The sequence below is a fragment of the Ovis aries genome, chromosome 25 (genome assembly GCF_016772045.2).
Source record: "Ovis aries strain OAR_USU_Benz2616 breed Rambouillet chromosome 25, ARS-UI_Ramb_v3.0, whole genome shotgun sequence".
NCBI classification, from domain to species: Eukaryota; Metazoa; Chordata; class Mammalia; order Artiodactyla; family Bovidae; genus Ovis; species Ovis aries.
In genome coordinates this window covers 17,749,758-17,775,502 of record NC_056078.1, presented here as the reverse complement: position 1 = coordinate 17,775,502, position 25,745 = coordinate 17,749,758, and the positions used below count along the sequence as shown (strand labels likewise).

At 41.8% G+C, this 25,745-nt stretch overlaps 1 long non-coding RNA gene across 1 annotated transcript in view; it reads left to right on the top strand.

Moving 5' to 3' along the window:
- Positions 1 to 25,745, top strand: part of LOC132658629 (uncharacterized) — a 297,402-nt gene that overhangs the window by 246,239 nt on the left and 25,418 nt on the right. The gene's annotated exons all lie outside the window — the stretch shown is intronic.

Below are 25,745 nucleotides of genomic sequence, written 5' to 3'. Positions count from 1 at the left end.
ATCCAGCTTCAAACAGTCTTAGTTTCTGATAGGCAAGAGAGACAATAACCCCAAACCCATCAATAAAGAGGAAGCTTATATCTCCCCCTGATGTTATAAGCCAGATATTGAAACTTCCAGAGTGGTTAGAAGAATGGCATGTTTGATGTTACAATGTTTCTAATAAATTGAGCTGTGGAAAACCAAGATATGGATATTCAGGGATTCACACACAGACAGTTTGAATAAAAAAATGATTTCTAACTTGTTACCTACAGTTAGATCATTTTTTTCATCTTCTAGTTTATTAAAAAGGTCAAAGCTACTTCTCCTTGTTTAGAGTAGATTCTCATTTAAGCATTTTGTAAAAGGACATCAGAAGGACTCAGAAACCCATAAGGAAGTTTATTTTAAACAATTTCTTTAAATGGTAAATATGCCTATAACTTGGTTTCTAACAAAAGCCACTTTGAGATTCTCAAGGTTAAATCTCCATTCAAAAGGAGATCAGTATTGGGTGTTCGTTGGAAGGAGTGATGCTAAAGCTGAAACTCCAGTACTTTGGCCACTTCATGCGAAGAGTTGACTCATTGGAAAAGACTCTGATGCTTGGAGGGATTGGGGGCAGGAGGAGAAGGGGACAACCGAGGATGAGATGGCTAGATGGCATCACCGACTCGATGGACATGAGTCTGAGTGAACTCCGGGAGTTGGTGATGGACAGGGAGGCCTGGTGTGCTGCAATTCATGGGGTCGCAAAGAGTCGGACATGACTGAGTGACTGAACTGAACTGAACTGAATTGAACAATGTGTGAAACAGTATTTCTCCAGTGGATCGAGGCTAAGATTGGGGCATACTCTGGAGACGTGCACGACAGGCAACAATGCAAACAAGTACTCCCGCTTCTCACTCTGTGCATCCACTGGGGAGCATCCTGAGAGAGCTCAGTGTCCATAACCAGAGCTGACACACAGAGGCGTTTCTGGCTGGAGACAGAACCAGTTACACAGAGACAGAGAATGCAGCAATGTGCTGCAGCCACTTCCTGTCAGTTAAAGAGAGCCCGATGCGGGCCTCTCTTCCCAACTCCTCATTCAGGGACTGCACATTGTGAAAAGTGAAAATGAAAGTGTTAGTCACTCAATCATATCTAATTCTTTGCAACCCCATGAACAGTAGCCTGCCAGGCTCCTCTGATGGAATTCTCCAGGCAGGAATACTGGGGATCTTCCCAACTCAGATATCAAATCCAGGTCTCCCACATTGCAGACAGATTCTTAGTCATGAAATTGGCCATGGTGTGAGCATTTGCACCATGGAAAATGGCAATTGCTATAAATGAGGGCCTTCCTCACCCCTACCCTCTAATGTTGGGCTGGAAGGGAAGGGCACCACACCCAGCAGGTATCATCGAGTCTATGTCTTCATCCCACAGATCTTTTTAAAATCTCGTATTTCCAGTCTCACAGTAGCACTATCAGTGTTCTCATTAAAGAGGTGGGGCAGAAGAGGCCACATAAGGTGAATATCCTTGTATCCAGGTCCTGACATGTCTCCTGCTAGATCCTGTCTCTAGAAGGACCAAGGGAACTAATCACAGAGGATCAATCACAGAGCAATCTAGGTGAGGGACGGTATAAAAACTGGTTCCTGCCTTAAGCTGTGGTTGAAGCTACAGAGTTCTTGTACCACCCTTGCTCTTCCATCATACTGACCTCTGTGATATTCAAATACAGTAAATGCAGAAATTTTTCATAAGTTTAAGTCTTCTATGATTGATTTTTCAGCAATTCTGAAGACTGTTCTGCAACAAGGAGGCTCTGATCTATATAGCCCTGGCACCTACCACAGTAACAGAACTGAGGAGCTGCCTTCTGGCATCTACAGAATGTTCATTAACAATTGTGATACAAGGGCCATTTCTTCCTCATTTCATAAACTGAACACAAGTAAATGCAGGGTGATTAACAGGAGTCAGCATTCCTATTGGGATAACACTGTCAAGTGAAATAACTCAAGTACACACATTACCAAGGCAGGATATAAAAGAAAAATTACAAAGTGTTATGGGAGCACAGGGGGAAATAGTATTTCCTGCTGGGAGAAATCAGAAGGCTTCCCAGGGAAACTAATATTTGAATTGGGGCTTAAAGGCTAAATAGATATTCAGTAAAAGATATGGAGAAAAGGGAAGGTTTGGCAAAAGGTATTGTAGATCATGAAAACAACATAGGCAGAAGTATTTTATTGTTTCTATTATTCATTTTCTATATATTATGGTTTGACATCTTATAAACATCTTTCTGGCTGTGTAGAGACTGCCCCTCTTGGGGCTAACCTGTGAAGATAGCAAAAGACCCAACTGGGAGCAGGCCTTTGACACGCAAATTTCCCAGTCCAGAGCACTGCCTCCCTTTATTGGCCCTTACACCCCAGAAGACAGCATTCTTCTGCCTTAATCATCCCAGGGCCAGATGCCAGGCAGCTAGGGACCATGAAGACCTAGAGCCTGCCAAAATTATTCAAATTAGCCAGTCCTAAACTACTTCTCCTGCCCTGCCTGGCCTTTCTCACGGAAACCCCTCAAAGCCTCTAGTTCTGACTTTCTTCTGGCTCCTGTCTTCTGCCAGTTGACCAAAACCTGGTGTTCCTTAGATGGCTCTACCTGGCATGGCATGCCTTCTGTCTCTAGGCTCAGTCATTATAACACACTTTCTTTTCCTGAGCTTCTCCTGTGCCCCCTGTGGCCATGCCTGACCAACCATCTCATAAAAGAGCCCTGAACAATCGCAAGGGAGGAAAGTTCAAGGTATGTTCAGGAGGCTGGGACTAAGGCTATGCATGTTTAGGAGGGGAGGCTGAAGGGAAACTGACTAGCTCATGGAAGACCTGGACTTCTGTAATGAGTAACAGACCACTGAGGCATCTGAACAAGGAAGCAGCAGGTGCAGAGCTGTGTGGTTGGTTTGACACTAGTGAGGCTGGAGATGGGAAAGCAAAAATAGCCAGAGTCACCCAGATGAGCGTGCAGCAAGACACTGAGAGAGAAGGAGAGGCCAGGAACCAGACGCCAGTGACATCGTTAGTAGAGAGAGTGAACTACGGAATCAGGGTTGGAGACAAATATGAAGAGTTTGCTTCTTGAATTATAAGAATAAAACCCCTATATAGGCTTTAGCATCAAAGGAAGGATTCATATATTTTGACTGTTTGTTGACAGCTTACTATTATAGAGTCAAAATGAAAATCTGGCTGTTTTGACCTACATTAGAAAGGAATAATAACCAAATAAATAAGATAAATATAGTATATTCAGTAGTGATAAGTGCCAGAAGAAAAGTAAGGTGGGGACGAGGAATAGGAAATACTGGCAGTCAGGGATGTGATTTTGAATAGGGGTTGCCTCATAAGAAAGTGATATTTGAGCAAAAGCTTCATAGGTGAGGGTGTGAGTGTAAAGGTTACCTGGGGAAAGAACAATTTAGGTAGGTGGAACAATAAAGACCTTTGGCTGGACCATATTTAGCTCACCCCTTCTCAAATATAAAGAATTTGTAGTTAGTACTCTGAACTGTCTGTTCATATGCAGAATTTCTTTGGGGTTGCCATCTTTTTCTTACTGAATTGTAAGAGGCTTTTTGCATGTTAAAGAAATTAGCCCTTGCCTAGCATATATACTAGCTTCTCAGGTGGGGCTAGTGGTCAAGAATCCACCTGCCAATGCAGGAGACACAGAAGTCTCCGAGTCTTTAATCCCTGGGTCAAGAAGATCCCCTAGAGTAGGAAATGGCACCCCACTCCAGTATTCTTGCCTGGAAAATTCCATTGGCAAAGAAACCTGGTCGGCTACAGTGCATGGGGCCTCGAAGAGTGGAACATGACTGAGCACATACAACATATATATTACAAATATTTTCTTCATTTATGTTATGAGTATATAGCCATATATATACATGTATGAGTGTGTCATATTTAGACACAATTGCGGCACAGAATATTCAATTTTAGTTAATAAATTTATCAACCCTTTATTGCTTATAGGTTTTGTGTCTTATTTAGAAAGACTGTCTCCACCCCCAAAATTTTTTAAATTATTCTTTTTGTTCTTCATTTAATTATGTGAATTCAAAAACATTTAGAACTTTGATATGTCTGAAATCTTTAATAAGTCAGGCGAGGCTTACTGTTTAAAAAACAAAGGACTTGAAATTGGAAAACTTCCAAGACCCAAAGATGAATTTCGAAATGTACTACAGCAAGCAGTTTGGGTTTAAATTAATTGGAAAAGATTCTACTAAAGTCACCCTTCACAGATGTCTCCAGTCATTCTCTAGCATCTCACTCCCCAAAGTGTTTTTGTGGCACTCTAGTTCCACAAGGTGACCGTAGGTATCCAGCAAAAGATCTTTCCATGTTAAAATAAGTGTGATAAACTAGGAATAATTTTTTTTAAACTGTGAACAGGATCACTTTGGGTATAGAACCCTTGTTTCATAAAGAATCTTGGTAACCAATATCTGTATCTGCAGCAGTGGTTCCCAGACTTGGTTACGTTAGAAATACCTGGAGAAATATTTATATCACATACAGTTGAATCTCATTCCTGATCAACTGAATCAGAATATGTAGGAACTTTTTAAGCTGTCATTGTCTGGTGCTTTAGGATCAGTAGTCCAGGGCTCCCCTGCTGGCTCAGTGGTAAAGAATCTGCCCGCCAGTGCAGGAGACACAGGTTCAATCCCTGTGTTGGGGAAGATCCCACGTGCCACAACTACTGAAGCCCCTGTGCCTTTGAGCTCGTGCTCTGCAATGAGAGAGTAGACCCCACTCACCGGAACTAGAAAAAGCCCATGCAGCGACGAAGGCCCAGCACGGCCAAAAATAAAATTATTTAATTAAAATTTCTTTTTTTAATTTCTAGAATCAGATGTCCAGAGCAGCCCTGATCAAAAAAGTTTCCACTATAGAATTAGCCCTAAAGAATATCATTTGAATGGCAATTTTCTCAGTGTTTCCAAGGATGGGACATAGCTAGCTGTGTTCTTGATCCTCTTGATGCATAGGAGGGAAGTTAATTCATTGTGCACAATGGATTCCTGAGGGCATTACAGTTTAATTTTCTACCAAAATCCAGGTTGAGGAGAGCTGGTCTACAATATTATATAATAGCTGAAACAGAGCTAAATACAGTGCTTCCAAAACAAACAAATAAACAAACCCTATTGCCTTACGCTTTACCACCTTTGCATCTCACATCCCTTACAAAGAGAAGATTCAATGTTGAATTTGATAATAAGGATGGGATTAAAATTAAACTAAATTTGATTGGATAGGCACACTCATTCCTGGGCTTCTCAGATTAATAGAGTTCTCAGAAACTGGTCTGACAAATTGTTTTTTTTTTGTTCTTATTCAGTTGCTCGGTCATGTCCAACTCTTTGCATCCCTATGGACTGCAGCACGCCAGACTTCCCTGTCCTTGCCCAGACTCATGTCCATTGAGTCAGTGATGCCATCAAACCATCTTATCCTCTGTTGCCCCCTTCTCCTCATGCCCTCAATTTTTCCCAGTTATCAGGGTCTTTTCCAGTGAGTCAGCTCTTTGCATCAGGTGGCCAAAGTACTGGAGTTTCAGTTTTGGCATCAGTCCTTCCAATGAATATTCAGGGTTGATTTCCTTTAGGATTGACTGGTTTGATATCCTTGCTGTCCAAAGGACTTCTCCAGCACCACAGTTTGAAAGCATCAATTATTTAGACTGAAGCGACTTAGCAGCAGCAGCAACAGCATCCTTCTTTATGGTCCAACTCTCACGTCCATACATGACTAGTAGATAAACCATAGCTTTGACTCTACGGACTTTTGTTAGCAAACTGTTGTCTCTGCTTTTTAATCTATACGTAATAATGTTGATATGGCCTGTTATAAAATCTCATTAATAAAGAAAAGTCATTTGTAAATAGATTTAATTTTTTTTCTTTATCGTAACATGTCCTTATCTTGTTTACAATTCTTTCCTCCCACCAGTGTCTCAAAAGAAAGTATAATAAACTGCTGACTCCATGAACTTCAATGCAAAATTAGGTATATTTAGTTTTGACATTAAGAATTATTTTAATAATCTGAATAACCTGATGTGTAATCATAATGCCAAATATCATGCTTATTATCATATTTTTCTCTTTCTAAATCAATTGGTATAAAAAAGCTCAAAGAGTGCATTTCATTATATTCTAATTGAATTCATAGAGCTGTGATCTGCTTATAACCCTAGTCCCTATTACAAAATGGAAAAATCATCACTAAATTTTATTTACATGCTCCTTTTGGGTAAAGTCACCTATATTACCCTCATGGCAAGGATTTTCAATTAAAATTTCTTTCTGAACTATGAATTCTAGTCCTTTGGAATAACCAGGATAAGCATATCTTACATTCTAGTGAGCTAGTATTAAAATGTAACACTTTCATTCCTGGCTATCAAAACTAATATTCTGTCAAAGTCTAAATTATTAAAACTCAAGGTAGATTTTGGAAAGCACTATTCCTGTGAAATACTTTGCAAAGAAGGGGTTTTAGGGTCAAGTAAGGGATGGAGGAGCCTGGTGAGCTGCAGTCCATGGGGTCTCGAAGAGTCGGACATGACTGAGTGACTTCACTTTCACTTTTCTCTTTCATGCATTGGAGAAGGAAATGGCAACCCACTCCAGTGTTCTTGCCTGGAGAATCCCAGTGACGAGGGAGCCTGGTGGGCTGCCGTCTGTGGGGTCACACAGGGTCGGACACGACTGAAGTAACTTAGCAGCAGCAGCAGCAGCAAGTTTAGGAAATGCTGAAATGCAAAGTATATCTTGGTATCTTATCTCCTTGAGCATGCCTGCATTTTTTTTTTTTAAAGTTTCTATTCAAAAATCTTCAAACTTGGTAGACCAGAAATTCTTTTAGAGTATCTTATTTAGTGACGTGCTACAGAACATAGTTTGGAAATTGCTGAGCTGGACTAACATTTACGTAACATCTACTATATATGTTGGTGGTGGTGTAGTTGCTAAGTTGTGTCTGACTCTTGCGATCCCATGGACTGTAGCCTGCCAGGCTCCTCTGTCCATGGGATTCTCCAGGCGAGAATACTAGAGTGGGTTGCCATTTCCTTCTCCAGAGGATCTTTCCAACCCAGGAATTCAACCCAGATCTCATGCACTGCAGGCAGATTCTTTACCGACTGAGCTATGAGGGAAGCCCTACTATATATGTGAGTTCTCAGAGTAAGGGCATTTAACATTATAATAAGTCTCTTTCTAGCTAATACATTATATGAGACCACCCAAGAGCCAGGCCTAGATAACTAGTCACAAGGAACTCCTTCTTCAGACAGCTAGTCATGGGGAACTCTTTAAAAAAGACCAAAGGTGTAAGCTGAACCAGAGTGGTAACAGCAGGAAGAGGTACCCTGGGCACTTGAGCCAGCTGCTCCCATAACTCAGTTTAGTCCTCAACAACTGCTGACCTTCAGTCTCAGAGATAGTGCTTTCTCTTTCTTGGGATCATGGAGTGTTCTATGAACATCCAGTTTTATAGTTTGGTGGATAAGTTATTAACAAAGTCATAAGGGACTACTTATAACAAAGTCATAAGGTTGCATGCTTACATGGTGGTTTGTTTCAGCCTTCAATCTCTCCTATGTGTGCTAAGTCACTTCAGTAATGTCTGACTCTTTGTGACTCTATGAACTATAGCCCACCAGGCTCTTCTGTCCATGGGATTCTCCAGGCAAGAATACTGGAGTGGGCTGCCATTCCCTTCTTAGGGGATCTTCCTGACCCAGGGATCGAACCTGCGTCTCTTACATCTTATTTCATAAATGGAGAGTGACTATATACATTCAGAAGAGGGCATGGCTTGGCTCTCAAACCTTGAGGATCTGCGCTCTGATTCTTCTAGAGCGTATCTCAGAGCTCACTGCAGCCTCTCTAGCTTCTGGTTTGCTGGGTCGTAAGACTCACAGCAGAACAGCTTGCACAGCAGTCTAGACCAGCGACAGGGCTTCTTTTATTCTGGGAGCATTCGAAGCTGGCGAACTCACGGGTCATCACCTGGTATTATGTCAGAACAGTGCACTCAAATGTGGTGTGTGTTGCCTTTAAAATCCAAAGAAATCCACCGAACCTTCCTAGTGATAAGAGTATAAGGTATAGCAATTTGTCTTCTATTTTTTAGGAGCTATCTCATTTCCCAAGTCACTCAGCTAGAAGTATCACCAAGATGACATGCCTTAAATTTTCACTATGTGTTTTTCCCACCTCCAGCATGCGAGTGTTTTACCACAGCATCTAAAGTACCTGTTACTTCCTACTTACTGGTTTAAGCAGCATGAGTCATCCATGTAAGGGACTAACACATATGAGGATCCTATAGGGTGGTGAGACGACTTTGGTTTCTGTGGACTAATTTCTTGCCAAAACCCGTTGACATGGGCTCTGAATGAAGATGATGAAAGTATACTGCTATCCCTGATAGATGAGAGCAAACTGCCTCTGATTTCTTTTGCTATTCAGAATAGAGTGGGAAGAACATTATCCAGATCAATAGCTAATAGCAGCTATTGTTTCAGCAAGGAGCCCACACCTGTAACATCTGCAGTAGTAACTGCAATAATCCACTGTCACTATTCCAGATTCATCTATATTCTGCATGGACCACACAGATGAGTTAATGTTGATGTGAAATGAATCAATGGCCCTACAGCTTTCAAGATTTGACAGTGGCACTGATCTCTGCAGTTACCTCGGGGAGGTAGTATTAATTGTTGTTTGCTATTTGGGAGAAGCAAATGTAAGGACTTCTACTGGGCCTTTCCTGTCACAAAAGCTTTATCCAAAGGTGAGGATGCCAATGTGGGGCTGTTGCCAGTAGCTGATTAAATCAATTTCAATCATGCTTTCAAAGATTAGCACAGTTTGGCTTTGCAGACCCCCTGGGCCAACTGTGATATGGATTTAGGATAAAATTCCATTTTTTCACCTAAACTCCAAAGTCTCTACTCTTTTTGATAAATAAAACTCAAGGACCTTTGGGTCCTTGTGGTATGTATCAGGTCAGAGCCAGCGAGAAGTAAGTCCTGAAAAATCTGGGTATAATCTGTGGGTTAACTCTGGTAAATAGCCACAGATTTTTGAGGGAAAGGCTATTACCAGATTCACAGTACATAACTGTGCCAGTGTCGTAGGATCCTTCTTCAGGTTGACTATATTCCCCTCCATTCACAGGGTCATGTGAACTCACTCAGGTTGGAAATTGGGGATGAGAACACAGTTGTCAATGGCTGAGATCTCTGTTACCTAGCGAAATGGCTGCCTATCTATTACAGTCCAAGGGACATCAGTAAGGCACCACCAAAGATGTCCATGGTAAAACAATCTGATTATTACCCTGGCTCTACCACCCACTACTGTAACCACACACACTTTGTCTCTGGAAATTAAGTCATCCCACTCATTACTAAATTGTATTATTTTTGTCATCTAACACTATTAATAGCAAAAAACTGAAGTCAATCCGAATACTCGTCTGTGGTAGAGTGGATTTTTTAAATAGTTGTGGTGCGTTCATATAACACAGCACCTTGCAACCCTGTTGCTTCTGTTCAGTCACTCAGTCATGTCTGACTCTTTGCGGCACTATAGACTGCAGCACGCCAGGCTTCCCTGTCCTTCACTATCTCCCAGAGCTTGCTCAAACTCATATCCGCTGAGTTGGTGATACCACCCGCCATCTCATCCTCTGTTGTCCCCTTCTCCTCCTGTCCTCAGTCTTTCCCATCATCAAAGTGTTTTATAGTGAGTCAGCTCCTTGCATCAGGTGACCAAAGTATTGGAGTTTCAGCTTCAGCATCAGTCCTTCCAATGAATATTCAGGGTTGATTTCTTTTAGGATTGACTGGTTTGATCTCTTTACTCTCAAAGGGACTCTAAAGAGTCTTCTCCAACACCACAATTTGAAAGCATCAATGTAACCATGGAACAGAGTGAAATGCAACTAGCATGAATCCCAAATAAAGAAATGTTGAGAAAGTTTAATCACAAAAGATACAGTAAAACCTATTTTTAAAAATTTATGAAATAAGCAAAACTAACGAATAGGTTGCAGAACATTATCTGCAAGGACTTAAAAATTCATTATAGTCTATACTTTAAGCTAGGCAGGAGCTCCTGAGAGTTTATTTTAAAAATTATACCTATATATTATATATACTCTTTTATATGTATATGGTAGTTTACATTTTTTAATATAAAAATAGATCTATTTACTTTTAATTTCTTAGTTATTTCTCCTTGTTGAAGCAGTATTTCTTTAAATAACTGCTAAAATTTAGTGAGCTCTCAGTAGGCACCTGAGATCATGCTTAACTCTTAATGTGGATTATCTCTATTAATGCCCAGAGCAAGTCCTTGTGGTAAGGATATTATTGCTTGCACTTTATATATATGCAAATGAAAGCCCAGAGAAGTATTTTGTTCAGAGTGACAAGAGTAGTAAATAGTGGATTTGAATTTAATCTGACTATACAGCGCAAAGCAGAACTAGTAGATACCATCTTTAAGAATGACAGAGTCTGAGATTGGCCATGAAACATGTTACACAATCTTTGAGAATAAGTAGACCATACCAAAGCAGAATGCAGACATTTGCTGCTGACTTTCCTTTCATGAGAAATAGTCATCAGTGTTGAGTTCATCATTATGTTTGAATAGCACCACTGGAAGGTAGACCACTAAAAATTATTCCTGACTGTAATCATGTTGGCTTCTATTTTTCATACCTTTAGCTATTTGTGTATTTTTCTCATTATTTTTGATTTTACATGTTTAAGTTGGTTTTTTGTTATGTAAAACAGGTGGTTCCAAAATCAAAATCATGAAACAAAGTAATTCGGAGAAGTCTTCATTGTATCTCTCTCTCCTTCCTATTCTCTCCCTCCCCTAAGAAGGGGACTAATATGTTGTAGTTTTTAGTTTATCTTTCCATTGTTTTCTTTTACAAATATTTATTTCCTATTCTTTCCTTTTCCTTTTTTGCACAAAGGTAGCATACAATGCACAATATACATACTGAATCTGATTTAGGTATTTTTTAAATAGACAGATGCAATGTAAGAAAAAAGTAAGTTTCTGAGAAGAGTAAATTTGGTACTTACTCTCAAGGAGCTTCCAGTTTAAGAAAATTGAGAGATTCAGATTGTCCTTCTTTCTCTGCTACTAACTGTCTAGGTGATCCTCGGAAAATCACGCTTTCAATCCATATCTCAGTTTCCCCACGTATAAAACAGGAAGGAGACTAAAGATTTCTGAAGTCCTGTCCATCTTTCAGGCAAATATCACAACCGTGTCTGGGCTGTGGATGATGAAGCGCATCTACCTGAAGTTAGATAAATAGTGTAGGGGTTCAGAATGTCCCTTACACGCCACTTAGACATATTGATTATTTTGAATAAAGGTATTTGAGAAACAGCTGGTGCAAAAAGGATCTTCTGACCCTTTTGTCCCCCTTAAAGCTGGAGATAAATCTTCCATGTGAAAGGTACCTTCCGCTGTATTAGGAGGGTAAAAGGCATTCTTGTCACCAGACAGTGTTTAGGGCCAACAAGGTTGTATTAAACAAACCTCATTATTTCATCATTTTAGTTGTTGTTTAGTCACTAAGTCACGTCTGACTCTTTGCAACCCCATGAATTGCAGCCAGGCTTGTCCTTCACTCTCTCCAAGTTTGCGCAAACTCATGCCCATTGAGTCAGTGATGCCATCCAGCCATCCTCTATCATCCCCTTCTCCTCCTGCCCTCAGTCTTTTTCTGCATCAGGGCCTTTTCCAGTGAGTCAGCTCTTCGCATCAGGTGGCCAAAGGACTGGAGTTTCAGCTTCAGCATTAGTCCTTCTAATGAATATTCAGGGTTGATTTCATTTAGGATTGACTGGTTTGGTCTCCTTGCTGTCCAAGGGACTCTTGAGAGTCACCACAATTTGAAAGCGTCAATTTTTTGGCGCTCCACCTTCTTTATGGTCCAACTCTCACATTTGTACCATGATTACAGGAAAATCCATAGCTTTGACTATACACTCCTTTGTCGGCAAAGTGATGTTTCTGCTTTTTAATTCACTGTCTAAGTTTGTCATAGCTTTTTTTTCCCAAGGAGCAAGCATCTTTTGATTTCATGGCTGCAGTCAGCATCCACAGTGATTTTGGAGCCCAAGGGAAAAAAAGCTTCCACTTTTTCTCCATCTATTTGCCATGAAGTGATGGGACCAGTTGCCATGATCTTCGTTTTTGGAGTGTTGAGTTTTCAACCAACTTTTCCACTCCGCTCTTTCACTTTCATCAAGAGGCTCTTTAGTTCCTCTTCACTTTCTGTCATTAGAGTGGCATCATCTGCATATCTGAGGTTGTTGTTATTTCTCCTGGCAATCTTGATTCCAGCTTGTGAGTCATCCAGCCCAGCATTTCTCATGATGTACTCTGCATATAAGTTAAATAAACAGGATGACAGTATACAGCCTTGACATACTCCTTTCCCAATTTGGAACCAGTCTGTTGTTCCATGTCCAGTTCTAATCATTGCTTCTTGTTCTGCATACAGGTTTCTCAGGAGACAGGTAAGGCAGTCTGGTATTCCCATCTCTTTAAAAGTATTCCATAGTTTGTTGTGATCCACAGAGTCCTATCCTAAAACTGCATTGTCTTGTCAATTCTTCACAAATTTATTGTTCCTTTGTGTGCTTTGGTCCCTTCTGAGTCTCCTATCTTTGTGGACTCTCATATCTATACAAAACTGCATATGTATTTTAAGTTGTTTTTCCTCTTGTTAATCTGTCTTTTATTATAAGGGAGTCTCAGCCAAGAACATACAAGGGTAGAGGGAAAATTATTTTTCCTCCTGTACAATGGCTCTGAGGAAGATTAGCAAATTTTCCAAGGTTTTGATTAAGATGAGCTTATTTTCATCTTCTCTTACTTTCTATGCCAGCTCTTTAGAGGTAAAGGCTGTAGGAAATAACTTTAGTTGAATAAAGCATGATATTAGCAAAGAAATGAAACTGACATTTTGTTCATGTTTAAAGCAGTTTCTATTTATGAAAGACTGTGGAATGTTTTATCCACTGTAATCATTACTGGTATTTTTTAAAATGACTGCTATGGTACAAAGTACTAAAATAAACTACTCTAAGCACTTTAGACAGGATGCACAGTAATAATCAGTGTTAAGCTAATATATTAATAAAAATGACACAAGATAAGGAGAAAGAATAGTATGTTTACCTCAAATAGACTCAAGGAGTTGATTACCAATGTTAGAAATTTTTAGGAATAATATAAATGGTCATTTGGTAAACAAAGTAAGTACATTTATTGAGGTTGATTCTCTCAAATAGAAATATATCTTTTAATATTATTTCCAATAGTTCTTCTGCTAACAAAATAGGTCTATTAGATCTCAAATCATCTGAAATTGTCTGGATTACTGAGTTCCAGAGGGACCTTGTCTTCAAAGGTTCTTATAATTGGTTTGAGGAAGCACTTCAGATTACAGTAATAGTTCATGCTGTATGGTTACATGTCTCTTCAACTTCCTTTTCTCTCTCTCTCCTCTTTCTCATAAGTCTCAGTGTGAACAGGAAAAGTTTATTTTGAATTTTAAATTGCCACCTAGTATTTCAGAATCCGTGCCCACTCAAAAATCTTCAATCTATTATTTTTTCTATTTTCTGTCATCAAGAGATTGGAAGTAATAGGCTCTGCCTTCAAGATATCAGACATGTGCTTTTGGATTCAGTATTAGGAAAGCATGGGAATGTTTCAGATGAAAACTACTCTTCAAATAATAAAATATCTAGAGAAAACACTTCCTTTACTTTTGTTAGGTGAACATTAATTACAGATGCAAATAATCCTTCTTCCACCAAAAGTGATTTCTTGCATTTGGCTCACTCTGTGTTCAGCTCATACTATTTTAATTTCATAGTTTTTTCCTGGTGATCTTCCATCTGATCAGATGGAAGCCTAAGACACTTGATCTGTGTTGGGAACTCTACTGGGGAAGGGATTGCGAGATCTGCATGCCTCAGAGCTGAGGGTGATCCAAGAAATAGCATCCACGGGTGAAATCAAAATGAAAAGTCAGAGAAATTATGTGATCAAAATGTCAAATCCAATATTTATTCATATGGCTGAGTCCCTTTGCTGTAAACCTGAAACTGTCACAACATTGTTAGTTGGCTATACTCCAATAAAAATAAAAAGGTTAAAAAAAAAAAAACTGACTAGGGAGAAAAAAAACAAAATGTCAATTCAGTTCTGGGTTCAGTTCAGTTCAGTTTAGTTCAGTCGCTCAGTCGTGTCCAACTCCCCACAACCCCATGAATCGCAGCACGCCAGGCCTCCCTGTCCATCACCAACTCCCAGAGTTCACTCAAACTCACATAGGATGGTATAATTTGTGGTTGACCAGTACTTCCTTCAAAAACAACCAGAAACTCTGGGTAAGACAAGGTCACTTGTTTAAAGATAGACAACTGCTGAACCAAAGAGGGTAAGAATCTAAATTTCTCAAGAGGAGAGAACCTCAGCCCTCCGGCATCTACAATCACTTTTTCCTTGGGACATGTGCAGATTGTAAGAGATTGTCAATCTGAGATTTTTCCAGAGTGCCAGGAGGAAGAAAAACCAGCAGAGATTTGAATGGTCTTGTGGTGCTATAGCAGAGACGGCAATGACACCCCACTCCAGTACTCTTGCCTGGGAAGTCCCATGGACAGAGGAGCCTGGTGGGCTACAGTCCATGGGGTTGCCAAGAGTCGGACACGACTGAGTGACTTCACTTTCACTTTTCACTTTCAGGCATTGGAGAAGGAAATGGCAACCCACTCCAGTGTTCTTGCCTGGAGAATCCCAGGGACGGGGGAGCCTGGTGGGCTGCCGTCTGTGGGGTCACACAGTCAGACATGACTGATGCGACTTAGCAGCAGCAGCAACAGCAGTGGTGATATAGAGACATAATTAAAGGCTTAAGGGACCTCAGACTTCCCTGGTGGCTCAGGCAGTAAAGTGTCTGCCTGCAATGCAGGAGACCTGGGTTCAATCCCTGAGTTGGGAAGATCCCCTGGAGAAGGAAATGGCAACCCACTCCAGTACTCTTGCTTGGAAAATCCCAAGGATGGAGGAGCCCGGTAGGCTATAGTCCATGGGGTTGCAAAGAGTCGGACATGACTGAGTAACTTCACTTCACTTCACTTCACTTCAAGGGACCTCAAATGCAAAACCCTCAAGACATTTGACATTTGCCAATTTCTGAAGTGGCAGGGCAGGTAATTGGAAAGCTAAGCAGAAAATGTCTAAAACACTAACATCTTTTCATAGACTGATGGTCCTGGGGGCTTCCCAGGTGGCACTAGTGATAGAGAACCTAGCTGCCAATGCAGGAGACATGGGTTCAATCCCTGGGTCCGGAAGATTCCCCTGGAGGAGGACATAGCAACCCACTCCAGTATTCTTGCCTGGAGAATCCCATGGACAGAGGAGCCTGGCAGGCTATGGTCCAAAGGGTTGCAAAGAGTCAGATAAGACTGAAGCAACTTAGCAAGCATGCATGGTACTGGTGAAACAAAGAGAAGACTTTAGGACTTGCAAGCCATATCAGAAACGTCTGAAAATCAGAAAGGAATTTCCCACTGTTTCATAATGCAAAAGAGAGAGAGAGAGAAAAAAAAAGAGATCCTGCCAGGAAGAGGGGGAACAGTGAACACACAAGACATTTAGTTGAGAAAATCCTGAAGGACAATATTTTAGTAAAAGACAAGGTTCCAAGGCAGACTGAACCTTGCCAGAACTGTCGGTTAGCCTCAACTCAGTTCATCCCCTGATTGGTTTAAGAAATTTCACCAACCTAGCAGAGGAAAGGATAAACCCACCATGAAGAAAGAAAAGCCACTTGGAGCAATATAATTTTTAGACACATGCTGCTGCTGCTGCTAAGTCGCTTCAGTCGTGTCCGACTCTGTGTGACCCCATAAACGGCAGCCCACCAGGCTCCCCTGTCCCTGGGATTCTCCAGGCAAGAACACTGGAGTGGGTTGCCATTTCCTTCTCTAATGCATGAAAGTGAAAAGTGAAAGGGAAGTCGCTCAGTTATGTCCGACTCTTAGCAACCCCATGGACTGCAGCCCACCAGGCTCCTCCATCCATGGGATTTGCCAGGCAAGAGTACTGGAGTGGGGTGCCATTGCCATTAAAAAAAATTCTATACATGGTGTGACTCAGGACTATATTACTAAAACCACAAGAAAAACCATTCAGTAGGAATAGAACCACAGATGACACAGATATTGTACTTAGCAGAAAAGGACTTTAGCTATGATTAATATGTTCAAGAAAATAGACCTTTAAAATATCTGTGCAATATGTTTAAGAAAACAGACAATATCAATTTTAAAATGGGAAATTTTCAGAGAATTATAACCTCTGAATGGAATCAAATGGAAATTTTAGAATTAAAAAATAGTGATATTATGGATTTAATAGAGATTAGAAACAGAAGACAGGACTAATGAACAGCAAAAATGACCAATAGGGAATTCCCCAGGGGTCCAGTGGTTAGGACTCCATGGCTCCACTGCAGGGGGCACAGGTTCCATCCCTGGCCAGGAATTAAGAATCTGCAAACTGCACCAAGAGGCAAAAAAAAAAAAGAAAAAAGAATATGTCCAAACTGAAGCACAATGAAAGTAGGAATGAAAAATATAGAAAAAAGCACAAAAGATATGTAGGACAGAATGAAAATACGTAATACATATAAACTCTAGAAGGAAAGGACAGAATGAAGCAAAAGGAATATTTGCAGATAAAATGGCCAAGAATTTTCCTAATAAAGAATGATAGCAATACACAAATTCATGAAACTCTGCCACAGATTCAAGAAGCAGCCATAAGCAAAATAAATACAAAGGAAACATCACTTGGGAACATTATGTTAATGCTGCTAAAAATCAGAAGGCAAGGCAAAGAGAGAATCTACGTATACCACAAAAATCCAGACACAAGACAGGCCATATGAACAGAAAAAAGGAAGCTGGATTACCTGGATGATCCACAGGGTGGTACACTTGGCAAAGTATTTCAGAGGTGGAGATGAAAGCTCTTAAGAATAAAGAGACAAAGGAACTTTTGAGTTTTACTTTTAGTTCACTACTGCTAAGAAGCCTAAGAACAACAATGAAATCTCAAGCAATTTGTATACAGTAGAGTCACCATCAAGCTTTTTCTCTAGGTGACTCTGATGATAAAGAACCCATCTGCAATGTGTGTTTTTTATATAGTTTATTGTTTGATAAATGCTTTAAATGTCAGGAAGGGTCTGCTTCTTGATTGTTGTTGTTGTTTACTTGCTAAGTTGAATCTGACTCTTTTGCGACCCCATGGACTGTAGCCTGCCAGGCTCCTCTGTCCATGAAATTTCCTAGGCAAGAATACTGAGTGGGTTACTGTCTCCTTCTCCTGGGGATCTTCTCCACCCAGGAGTTGAAGCTGTGTCTTCTGTACTGCAGGTGGATTCTTTAAAGACTGTGCCACCTTGGTGGGGCCCCAGCAAAAGGCCTCATTGCATATTGAATAGTTCCCCTTTTCTGCCTCCCCTATCCCTATGCCTGGCCCCATTAAGAGCCACTTCACTATACTGATGCTAATGAATCACTCAGGGATCCTATTAAAATGCAGATTCCAACTCTGTAGCTCTGGGGTGGGACCTGGGATTCTGTTTTTCTAACACCCTCCCAAGGGAGGCAGGAAATTGTTTCACAGACCACTTGGAGAAACAAGGTTTCAGGTGACCCCCAAATCACCTAAAATTGGCCACTTGGGCTGTTAAATGTGTACTGCTTTAGGATAAAAGATCTGAAGTTCTCTCATGAAGTGGGGGCAGTGGGGAGTGATTGTAATTTTCAAATGTTTACCAGTGTATATTCTGAACACTAACTGTAGCAGTTGCAGAAGATGCAAGTTCTCAAGAAGAAATCGTTCCATGGCTAAGTAAGTTTCGGAAGCATCAGATACTTTCCCCCCTCTGAAGAGATTCGTGATGCACATTACCACTTAATGATTCTGAACCATCTGCAGTAGGATAACTTATTTCATCTGATAATTTGTTTAATTAACTGTTAACACTCTGTGATCTAGTGTTCCATGGAACAAACTTTGGGAAATGCAGCCATACAGTGCAGTGGCTGTCAAACTTTGGCGTGTATCAGAATTAGCTAGAGAGTTAGTATAGAACACAGATACTGTTACTGAACGGAACTTGAGTCTGCTCACTCACCATGCGGCAAAGCTAACTTACTGACTCTGGGTGTAGTGAAGGAGTGTACAGCATTTATTGCTAGCACCAAACAAGGAGAACAGGCAGCTCATGCTCAGAAGACCCAAACTCCCTGATGGCTTTCAGGGAAGGGTCTTTTAAGGCAACATTGGTGGTGAGGGTTGCAGGGTACATGAATTCCTTCTGATTGGTTCATAGTGAAGAAACAGGATGGTGTTTTAAGAGTCTTAATCATCAACCTCTGGTTCTGACCAGTCTGGGGTCTGTGTGCTTGCAGGCAACATGTAGTCACCATCCTCCACCTGGGCAGGGCTGTTCGTTTCTGCACAACTCAAAGATATGCATTAGACTGTTATATACATTCCCTGAGGAATGTATATTTCTGTTACCATCTGGAGAGGGAGGGTTGCCTATTAGCCTGCTTCCCTTTTGCAGAAGCCTATGTTGTCCCTGGGAGGACAATCATTGGTTACAAACTGCCTTCATCTAAGGAAAAAGAACATTCAGACCAGATGGGGTACCCCAAAGATTCCTACATGTATTCTACATACCACAGGGATTCCTCCAAGTCTTTTCACTGTAACCTCTCAGTCATCAATGGCTACTTATTAGCCTTGCTTCAAATCAGAGCTCAGGAGAAGGACTTTCTGTCTAGAACCAATTCACTGATTCACTGAACACATTTTCATCAATCAGTATTGGGGCAGTACTCAGTGAACAATATGGCACTTCCACAAGGTAGGGTAGGGAACAAATGAGTAAATAATTTCAGATAGTAATCAATGCTGTGAAGCAAATAAAGTGTTACAGGTTGGGAAGCAGGGTTATTGGATCATATCATCACTTGAACTGAGAAGGATCTTGTGGCTGAAAACAAAGCAGGCAGCTCCATAAAGTGCAATTTATTGTGGGTGCCTTACATTCAGATAGACAGGTTGAGGCATACAGAGGATCCAGAAGCATTTGCAGCTTTACCCCCATACTGCCAAAGGGGCACAGAGTAATTTAGAGGGGCTAAGGCTGAAAACAGGATCTGACTACCAAGTGAAGGAGGGGCCAAGATGGCAGAGCAGAAGCACATGCTCTCATCCTCTCCTGGGGGAACTCCAAAATTGCAACTAACTGCTGAAACCCATTGACTGGAGAATGTTTGATCCCACCAAAAAAGACACCCCATGTCCAAGGGCAAAGGAGAAGCCTCAGAAAGATGGTAGGAGGGGCGAAATTGCATTTAGAATCAAACCCCATACTCACCAGAGACGCTCGGAAGGCTCAAACAAAACCTTGTGCACACCAGAACCCAGGGACCCCACAAGAGACTGAGCCAGACCTGCCTCCTGGAGAGGCACAGGTCAGCAGTGGCCTGCCCCAGGGACCTGAGCTCTGGGTGCAGCAGACCTGGGAGGTACAGCATGTGAGCCCCACCACAGAGCCACCAAGCAGACAACCCACAAACTGGAGAACAATTATATCAAAGAAGTTCTCGCACTGTTGTGAAAATTCTGGGGCCCAGAACAGATTTCCAAACCTGGGGATCCGGCAAAGGGACTAATTGCACTCGTCTTATATGCTAGCAAAATAATGCTCAAAATTCTCCAAGCTAGGCTTCAACAGTACATGAACTGAGAACTTCCAGATGTTCAAGCTGGATTTAGAAAAGGTAGAGGAACCAGAGATCAAATTGCCAACATCCACTGGATCATAGAAAAGGCAAGAGAATTTCAGAAAAACATCTACTTCTGCTACACTGACTACTCTAAAGGCTTTGACTATGTGGATCACGGCAAACTGCCAACTAAAAAAGATGTACAACTGGAGAGCTGCGAGTTGAGTTTTATCTGGGGCAAAATGGGGACTGCAGCCCAGGAGGCAGCATCCCAAATAGGTCTGAGAGACTTCTCTAAAGTGGCCATGGAGGAAAGTCATTATATAAGGTTTTGGTGAAGGGGGAGTTCAATACCATAAAGCACGCATTTTACAAAAGGTTTTTTTTGTTAGTTATGAGGATCTGATATCACCATGAAGGGATTTAGTGCTTCTGTAGATGTAAGGAGATGCAAGGATTGAGATAATAAAATCTGTTCCTAAAACCATCCAACTATCTAAAGACCTGTCCCACCAGATTCCCTGGAGCACAGAGTGCCTCACTCCATCCTGAACTCCCTCAGGGGTTGTTGAAGGTCAACAGCTATAGCAGCAAGGGATTCAATCTCCATGGCAGATGGCAAATGCCTCTGTTGTCAGCCATTGGCAATGCTCCTGGTAAGTGCCAATTTGTAGTCAAGAAAACTGTGGAAAATTCTTGAAGGGATGGGAATACCAGACCACCTTATCTGCCTCCTGAGAAATCTGTATACAGGTCAAGAAGCAACAGTTAGAACTGGACAGGGAACAACAGACTGGTTCCAAATTGGGAAAGGAGTACATCAAGGCTTATATTGTCACCCTGCTTATTTAACTTACATTCAGAGTATATCATGCTAAATGCCAGGCTGGATGAAAAACAAGCTGGAATCAAGATTGCCGGGAGAAGTATCAATAACCACAGATATACAGATGACACCATCTTTATGGCAGAAAGCAAAGAAGAGCTAAAGAGCCTCTTAATGAAAGTGAAAGAGGAGAATGAAAAAGCTGGCTTAAAACTCACCATTCAAAAAACTAAGATCATGCCATCCAGTCCCATCACTTCATGGCAAATAGATGGGGAAACAATGGAAACAGTGACAGATTTTATTTTCCTGTGCTCCAAAATCACTGTGGATGGTGACTGCAGCCATGAAATTAAAAGATGCTTACTCCTTGGAAGGAAAGCTATGACCAACCTAGACAGCATATTAAAAAGCAGACATATTACTTTACCAACAAAGCTCTGTCTAGTCAAAGCTATAGTTCTTCCAGTAGTCATGTATGGATGTGAGAGTTGGTCCATAAAGAAAGCTGAGTGCCAAAGAATTGATGCTTTTGAACTGTGGTGTTGGAGAAGACTCTTGAGAGTCCCTTGGACAGCAAGGAGATCCAACCAGTCCATTCTGAAGGAGATCAACCCTGAATATTCATTGGAAGGACTGATACTGAGGCTCCAATACTTTGGCTACCTGATGTGAAGAGCTGACTCACTGGAAAAGACCCTGATGCTGGGAAAGATTGAAGACAGGGGGAGAAGGGGATGACAGAGGATGAGATGGTTGGATGGCATCACCAACTCGATGGACATGAGTTTGAGCGAGCTCCAGGATTTCGTGATGGACAGGGAGGCCTGGCCTGCTGCAGTCCATGCAGTCACAAACAGTCAGACACAAACAAGCTACTGAACTGACCGACCAAGTGAGGAGCAATTGAAACCAAGTCCACACAGATTGGAACTAGGGGTTTTTCCCCCACTCCCTGAGGGCATCTCATGACCATCAGCCATCTGTGTCAGCAAAAGGCAGTCTTTAAATTTTCCTGAAAAAAAGCTAAATGGGGACTCATCTGATTTGGTGCATTCCTTGTGAGTCAGGCTAAAGCTCAGTCACTCAGAAAAAGGGAAGGGGTAGGACTGTGGGCCTAAGCTGGAGCTAGCAAAATGGTGGCAGAGTGGTTCAGCCACATATCATGGGATGGAGAATGACTGAGTCAGGTATTCTGTTTAGATGTGGTCCTGAAAGACAGCAAAAGCCCTAGGGCCAATCAGGGCAATGTAGACACCATTCCAGAAAGGCCAATAGTGATTGCGATTGGCCTTAAAGGTTGAGAAAACTTCCTTAGCTACTCCAAATATATCTGGTCAGGAGGCAGCCTGTATCATTAGTGACTGGTTCCTACAGGACTCCTGGTGAATGTTGGTGAACGGTTGGTTCGATGCATGCACGGATGGATGGATGAGTGGATTGTTGGATGTATAGTTAGTTCCAGTAATTCTGACAAAATTTCTCTGGTGAGAACTTAAAGCAGGATTTGTTTAAGCCATTGGGCCAAACGGGCTTCCCTGGTGGCTCAGAGGTTAAAGCGTCTGCCTGCAATGTGGGAGACCTGGGTTTGATCCCCGGGTCAGGAAGATCCCCTGGAGAAGGAAATGGCAACACACTCCAGTACTCTTGCCTGGAGAATCCCATGGATGGAGGAGCCTGGTGGGCTGCAGTCCACGGGGTTACAAAGACTGAGCGACTTCACTTTCACTTTCACTTGGGCCAAACTGGGTATTCACTTTGATGAACAGCTCCTTCTACATGATAAGGCTAATGGTGAGATTCACTACATCTGACTCTGTAGGTACATGGTGGTCTAAGCCTCATGAGGCTGCCTTGAGGAAGTGACAACTTACTGGAAATCTGAAGGCTGAGTAGAAATTAACCAGGGTAAGAAGGAGAAGGGCATTTCAGGCAGAAGGCATAACCCAGCATACCTGTGGTGCAGGGGGAACAGCAGGTCCAGGTGAGCCTCTGGAAGGAAGCTGGTCTGGCCAGAGGTAAATCGGAGTTATGGGCAAGGTGGGGTGGGAGAGGCAGGCCAGTCCAGAGTCTGCAGGCAAGCTCAGGGCTTTGTTCTGAATCCTAGTAACTGGCTGTGTGTCCTCTCATTCGCCCTTACTCCCTGTCAGCTCCCTTGTGTTTATGCTAGGGTGTCCCTCACCTAATAAGAACCACAGTTTCTTCCACCAGCCCTCTGTGTTTAGGATTATAGTAGCTTCCCTGGTGGCTCAGACGGTAAAGCGTCTGCCTTCAATGAGGGAGACCCGGGTTCGATTCCTGGGTCAGGAGGATCCCCTGGAGAAGGAAATGGCAATCCACTCCAGCACTCTTGCCTGGAAAATCCCAAGGACGGAGGAGCCTGATAGGCTACAGTCCATGGGGTCGCAAAGAGTCGGACATGACTGAGCGATAATTCACATAATTCACATAAAGAATTTCAGCTATGGTGTCAAGTTACAGGCAGCCTTAAATAAGGATAAAAATGAAGTGGTGGTTCTTGAGAATGAGGGAAATGGATGCTCCACCTTGAACAAAAAGGAAGGATTGAGATATATAATCAGCTATTTCCCTATGATATATTTGACCAAGGTAAATGCAGTGCCCCTCTCATCAATCAGCAAACTACCAATCTGAAGTATCCAAACGTGTGCACTGAACTCTTAACAGATTTAGAATCTGAAATTTTGGAATTCCTTGGCAAGTTGGGGTGGCTCTGTTATAAGGCAGGGAATGTACAGATTGTGTAGAATGTTATATCCTCCACGGTGGCTTGCATTAAGTAGGGGCAATAACTGATAATAAATACTAGGTTGACTTGTAGGACACTGACAGCCATTGTATAATCAGTGAATGCAGACATTAAGGAACGTGTTCTGGGACTCTTGTCAAGCAGTGGCACCAAGTTGTGAAGAGCACTAGCTGAGGTTCATGAAGACAGTATTCTGGTTCTCACTCTGGCTCCGGCATAAAGGAGATTTTGGCCCCTAGACAACTCTTTCAAACCACTATAAGCCTCACCTTCATTGTTAAATATGACAAAATCACCTTCTTAAGTATGTGACTTAAATTTGCCTTAAGAAGAAAGATGCAAGTTAAATATCATCAAAACTATCTGAAAGATGGCTGAGGAAAAAAATGCCTGAGGAGGGCACATGGCTGGAGCTTGACACACTGCACCATCTCTTACCAAGTCCAGCGGTGCCAATTTCTCTCCCAGTGTCGGACAGAATTGCTGTTGACTCAACTGATGAAGCGGCTGGCCTGCATTCAGAAGCCATGTTGTTAACAAGGAATGTACCCTCCCTTTAAACACTGGAACGACATTTTAGCAAGGTGAGATGCTTCCTGGGAAGTGCCTGGTTCTGACTGAGGTAACACTGCCACATGTATCTCTCCAATTTCCCCAACTGCTGTTCCTGCATCTGCTAAGAGAAGCAAGTGATACCACCTCATCCCTGCCTGCCTCAAAAGCATTCTATGAGGATAACCTGTATATGCATTACAGAAACCTTTACAAAGTCCAAGTCAGTGGGGAAAATCTCCAAGATCAATGTCATGTCAACACTAAGTTTTATGCAGCCAATATTTACAATAAGGCAGTATCACATATGACAGAATCCTAGGGATACAAGTGGTCTTAGAAGAATCCTCACTTTTCAAAAAGGTGACCCACTACATGTTGCACTCAGACATTTTTCCATTAATGACTTAATATCTGCTTCTTCAGGACTGCCACTCACTGTCTTAGTAATGTCTTTTGCAGCCACAAAAAATTAGTATTCTTGCTTATGACAACACTTCAGATATTCAAGGGCAGCAGCTCTGTCTCCTCTCCTCATAGCACATGGGTACCAAAGCTCTCATTCACCATCCCAGACACCTGCCTGCACATACACAAAATTTATTTACCAGCATCCCTGTCACAGGGTGGGGCTTTCCAGGTGGAGCTAGTGGTAAAGAACCCGCCTGTCATTGCCGGAGACATAATGAGATGTGGATTCGATCCCTAGGTTGGGAAGATCTCCTGGAGAAGGGCATTGCAGCCCACACTAGTAATCTTGCCTGGAGAATTCCATGGACAAAGGAGCCTAGTAGGCTAGGGTCATAAAGAGTCAGACATGACTAAAGCAACATAGCATAGCATAGCCATTATAGGGTGGGCAGGGTCTTGCCTGTGCGTGAGCTTCCTTGAATGCAAGAAATTCATTTCTGGTATGGAATAATGGCTGCAAAGCCGGAGTAAACATATCATTGGGCTATAGGCTGAAGATCCTTTTCTTAAATAAAAAATTCAGATGTGTGCATTTTTTACTCATAGAGAACACGGACAAAAAAAGAAAAAAGAAAAGAAAAGAATTCACCATAAGAAAAACAATTTCTGAAGTCCCCCACCCTTTTAAATATTTGAAATGTTTCCAGGGATTGTGTTTGGTTCCTGCATGCATGCCATCTCTGGAATTCAGTTTTCAAGGGCCCAGACTGAACAGAATTGAGATACGGGGATTTATTTATGTTTTCTAATGGCCATAGATAATCAAGAATGTCACAGTTATTTCTCAGGAGCATTATAACCTGGTGAACCCATTAACTTCAACACAAGTAAGCCTAAGAACAGACCAAGTCATCTCCCTAACGGCTCTAACAGCTCCTGAACAAATGGAATCCCCTGCATGTTCCTAATTCCATGGTTCTTAAAAGACCATGGCTGAGTAATTCTACTTGTGACACAACTCTGTTAACTATCCTGATCACTTTCTGAGCCTTATAATGACTAGGATGCATAGCACATACCATCTGAGATACACACTGTGAAATCTGTTCATGGTTTTTGCTAAGAGTTGACAAGTTTAAAAATACCTTGTAGGAAAATTACTCATGGTTGTGGAGGAAGATGGGAGAAAAGTGCCAAATGAGCTTTTAATGAGGACTTCTCAGTGTGAACATATGTAAAAAG